Source organism: Pipistrellus kuhlii, unplaced genomic scaffold (assembly GCF_014108245.1).
Source record: "Pipistrellus kuhlii isolate mPipKuh1 unplaced genomic scaffold, mPipKuh1.p scaffold_m20_p_9, whole genome shotgun sequence".
In the NCBI taxonomy this organism is placed as follows: Eukaryota; Metazoa; Chordata; class Mammalia; order Chiroptera; family Vespertilionidae; genus Pipistrellus; species Pipistrellus kuhlii.
In genome coordinates this window covers 35,201,185-35,206,417 of record NW_023425595.1, presented here as the reverse complement: position 1 = coordinate 35,206,417, position 5,233 = coordinate 35,201,185, and positions in this window count along the sequence as shown.

The following is a 5,233-nucleotide window of genomic DNA, read 5'->3' as shown; positions in this document are numbered from 1 at the left end:
CAAGAGCAGAGGCCAAGTATGAGGGACAGCCAGGGCCGGGTGATCTGTCACAGGTGGTGAGTGAGGTAAACATGTATGTCCACAGAGTTTGCAGAAAGAAAGGTGAGGGGGAGGGGGGAGGCGCAGAGGGGCGTGTTTGTGCCTACTGAGCCAGGAGGGGGGATATGAGAGCTGTCAGGCCCAAAGGCCACTCCTCCAGGCAGGTCTGTGTTGCTGACAGGGCTTTCTGAGAAGACGGTTGATATATTGAGGCCCCCCTTGATGTTCTCACTCTAACTCCGGGGAAGACCTAAGACTTCACCGATGCAGGGCTGTGACGGATGCCATGCGCTTGGCAGCAGCTGGAGAAGTGGCCGGGCCTGGCCAAACAGGGAATCTTGGAGATCCTTGGCTCTCAGAGCAGAAAGGAAGGGTCAAGGAGGGAGGGAGGAGGAGAAAGGGCAGCCTCCGCACACCCACCCTCACTGATCCTGTTCTGCAGGAGACAGCCCTTGTGGAGACCGGGGAGAGGCCCAAAGAGGGACAAGCTGGTTCCTAAGGGGTCTGTCCAGCCAGGTTGCTGGTCTCCAGGGAAGAGGGGATGAGCTGGGAGAGAATGGAGGGGAAGGGAGAAGAGCAGGGAGCTGGAGGTGAGGTGAGGGGGGCGGGGAGGGGCGGGAAACATGAAAACCCAGCCTGTTGGTGGTTTCTTCTTTTTTTAAGAGCCACAAGCTGAGATCAAAGGTGATATTTTTGCAGCAACTGAAATAGAAAACCACCGGGCACACAGTGGGAGGTGATGGGCCTGAACACAGGCCCCTTTATACAGCCTGTGGCCACAGCCAGCATGCTGCCCTCTGCAGAGTGCCACGGGGTGTCCGGGACAGTCTGGCCTTGATCTTCCAAACTCAGGTTCAAGCAAGAAGTGAAGGGAATGAGCTGTAGCCCTCAGTGCGAGAGGGAAGGACAGCGTGAAGGATGGTCTTGGGTACCCGGTGCCTGACACCTTCCACTAAGGCCCTCCCCTCATCATTCTTTTTTTTTTTTTTTTTTTTTTTAATATATTTTAGAGGGGAAAGGAGAGGGAGAAAGAGATAGAAACATCAAGGATGATGAGAGAGAATTATTGATTGGCTGCCTCCTGCACACCCCTCACTGGGGATGGAGCCTGAAACCCAGGGAATGTGCCCTTGATTGGAATAAAACCCAGGACCCTTTAGTTTGCAGGCCAGCGCTCTATCCACTGAGTCAGACCAGCTGGAGTCCCCCTCATCATTCTTGCTGTGGGGGTGTGCCACTCGCATAGACCCCTGTTGTGAGGAAGGATTATCATCACCCCGGTTTTACAGAGGAGAAAACCCAGACTGCAAGAGAAAGCTGGTTTGGTAGCAAATTCAGGACTAGAACCCCAGGGCTCCTGGTCCAACATCCTTTCTGCTCTCTGTAATCACTCCCAAGTCACATGCCAGCTGACTGACTGAGCCTCTGCTAGTGTAGGTCCTCCTCGCCGGTCCTGGCAGAATGGGCCACACTCGTGGCTACTGAGCACTCGTTCCCAAAGTGCGGCCACTGGGCCAGCAGGAGCAGCCTCACCCGAGAATATGCTAGACGTGCCATTCTCAGGCCCCGCCAAGACGCATGAACCGGAAACGCTGGGAGTGGGCCCAGCCCTCCATATGCCAATGAACTCTAGGTGATCTGATGTGCACCAAGTCTGAGAGTCACTGGACTGCATCACCTCAGTTCCCACAGCTGCACTTCTGGGAAAAGTATAAGACCCATCTCAAGAAGTTGAGCCCAATATCAGCTAACACATGTGCTGGGTATGTACCCTGTGCCAGGCACATAGATATAGCTATAGCTATAGCTATAGCTATAGATACAGATACAGATACAGATACAGATACAGATACAGATACAGATACAGATATAGATATAGACTTGATTTTTTTACAGAGAGGAAGGGAGAGGGATAGAGAATTAGAAACATCGCTCAGCTGCCTCCTGCACACCCCCCACTGGGGATGTACTCACAACCAAGGTACATGCCCTTGAACAGAATCAAACCTGGGACCCTTTAGTACGCAGGCTCTATCCACTGAGCCAAACCAGTTAGGGCCAGGCATCCTTCTAAGCCCTTTACCAACATAACTGATTTAACTTCACAACTCTGTACCTTAGGAACTAACAGTACCCTCATTTCACAGACGAGGAAATGAAGGCACAGAGAGGCAACGTAGCTTGCCCAGGGTCACACAGCGAGCGAGGAGCAGAGCTGTTGAATCCAAGCTCTTCGACAGGCTAGCCCACGGAATGCCCCCCAGCAGAGGGTCTGCTCCTAGAATGTGTTCTGGGCATTGCTGAGGAAGTGATGATATCGTGGTATTACTTCACCTGAACTTGAGAGGATGATTCCCATGTTGTAAATGTGAAATCTGTTACCTTGTCAGGATGGAGGAGTGAGTCAGCTGCCAAGGCGACCTCAGTGTCTGAAACCCCAGAGCAGCCCACAGGTCCTCACCATTCCTGTAACTTTGAGACCACAATACGCCATCTGATCTTCTGGACACACCTCACTTTGCTGTAGGGTAGACATAGGCTCTGACAGGTGTGAGCTGGACCCTTAGTTTGGCCACTCATGGGCTGTGTGACCTTGGACAAGTCACCTCACCTCTCCGAACCTTCTTTTCCTTATCTGTACAGTGGATGATGACAGCCTTAACCTTGCAGCGTTCTTGTGAAGGTTGGGGAAGGTGACATTTGTGCCCAGACCTGAGCCAGCACAGAGCTAGCCATCAACAAGCGGCTTCACCCTCTCTTTCCCCCTCCCTGCTGAGACTTTGAGGAAAGACCTGTTCTAGACCCAGAAACGTTTTGAAAGAAGAGTAAATAAGTTCCCAAGTGATCAAAATGCATCTGTCCTCCAGTTTTATCTGCCTTTTCTCTCTCTCTCTCTCTCTCTCTCTCTCTCTCTCTCTCTCTCTCTCTCTCTCTCCCTCTCTCTCTTTTTCTCTCTCTCTCTCTCCCCCCCCCCTCTTTCTTCAGATTTCCTTGAAGTAGCCTAGCTGACCGATGTTTCTGGGATGAGACACTGGAACCTGCTGCAGCCAAGCCAGGAGTGAGCGACCTGTGAAGGGAAGAGAGAGCCTCCTCTCTCTGCCATCAGCACGGGCCAGGCGTCAGCAATCAGCGTGAGCATCTGAGCATCCGCCCGCCTGGAGGTAGTTGGGCCTGGACATCTGAAGCGCGTTAGGGCCTGCTCCCTGGGGGCTGGCCCTGCTTGTTGCGAATTATCCCAGGCAGAGCCACAGAGGATGGAGCAAACAAAGACCAGGTGAGATGTGGCCACAAATGTGGGGGAGCATAGTCTCCGGAGCAGCCTCCAGGGACCCCGGGAGAGCAGAGGAGGATGGGAAAAAGCATGGGACCTGGGCCAGCTCCAGCCCAGCTTCGGCTCCCTGGCTATGCAAACTGGAGCTGGAGCTGCAGGATGGGAGGGTGGGGGGGGGTGTCTCTTTCCCTCTTTGGGCCTCAGTTTCCCTGTGTGCATTTTGGAGGAAGAGCAAGCAAAGCACACCCTGAGGACCTTCTAGCCCTGACCTACCATGGTACGGCCCCACCTGACCTGGAATGCCCTGCCTCTGAGGGTTAGCCCATTGCTGGGGGAGGTGAGTGATAGGCGATGGGAGATAATTCAGGGATGGACAGCCATGATCCCCCTTTCACCCCTGAGCATCAGAGGAGAGCTGAGAGGCGGCGACAAGAAAGGGATACCAATTTCAGAACAGTCAGCAAGGTGCCCCCTCGGTGACCACAGATGGCAGAGACAGTGTCCCTCCCAGATTCAGGGGCTCCAGCTGTGCAGGTGGCTGGGATCCAGGCGCTCTTCCCTTTCTGGACCCACCACTCACCCCGCTGTCTAGATAGGCCACAGCTAACGCTCACTTGGCAGTTTTTATTGACTCCTTATTCTACGGCAGGCGCTGTTCTAAACTCTATACTCCGATTTCACTGGGTGGCAGGGCCTGGGTGATTGACCAGCCTGCAGTCTGGCCCTCACCTGGCTGGCTCTGACATTGGCCTTGCTCAAGACACCCACAGGGGTCAGACAGGCTGGCCTTAAGATCACTCCAGTTCGATGCTCCTCCCAACACTATTGTCACCAACGCCAGACAATCTCCCTTTCCTCTGACAGAAGTGCTCTTGGTCCCTCCCCCTCCTTCTCTCCAGGGAGCCATTGCCTGGTGGACCTGGAATCTGAGCAAAGGGGTGAGGTGAGGAGGGCTAGTGCAGAGGGTGGTTCACTTCTCTCGGGGGCAGCCTTAGTACTGGCATTTCTAAGAAGGGCCCAGAGACGGGGAGGGTTCGACCGAGTTCTTACAGCCAGTCGGGACCGAGACAACCTGGATTCCCAGACAAGTCCCAATCAAACAGTTTACCACTTTCAAATATGGTAATGAATTACGTCACTTCGGAACAACGAGAGGACAGAGAGACGCAAAAGCGAAAATAAATACACCTTGGTTTTGTTTCTCAGAGAAACTTCCACTGCCCTTCCCCACCCCATTCTTCCCCGGGGCCCCAGCCATAATCAATACCTTCCCTCCTTTTGCCAACAGCTGTTCCCTGAGGAGGAAGCCTTGACAGCAGATCCTGGAAGACAGCCTCAGACCGGATTCTGGAAAGGCCTGGCTTCTCTTGAGGAACAGGGGAGCTTCCGCTCAAAAGAAGCTGTTTACATGCAGGATGTGGTAGGAAAGTCTACCGGCCAGAGTCTGGAGCCCGCAGTCAGCCATCTGGCCTGTGGAGTGCCCGAGTGACCTTAGGCCAGTCCCTCCCCGCTCAGTTTCTTTTGCTGTAAAATGAAGACGTGGACTTGACCAGGTGGCTTCCTTCACAGCCTGTGTCAGTCTGTTGGCTTCTCTTGGGCAAGGACAATGCCTTCTCCCCTTCCCTGGGCCATGGAATTTAGAATCAGAGGGGAGGGTGCAGGCTCCTCCTGACCATCGCTCCCTGCCTGTGTGACCCTGGAAGGGCGCCACCCCAATGCACGCTGTCCACCACGGGAAGACACAGCTAAGCGTCCTGGCCCCCCGTGTGTCCCAGTGCTGCCGTGGGTCCCACGGAGGCGGGCCTTTACAACCTGTGGATGGCCGAGCGGGGCATTCTATTACCTGAGGGTGCTCCCGGCCTGCCCAGTGCCTGGCTCCATCCTGACTTGGGGTTGGGCCCAGGCTTGTTAATGGAGCTCCTG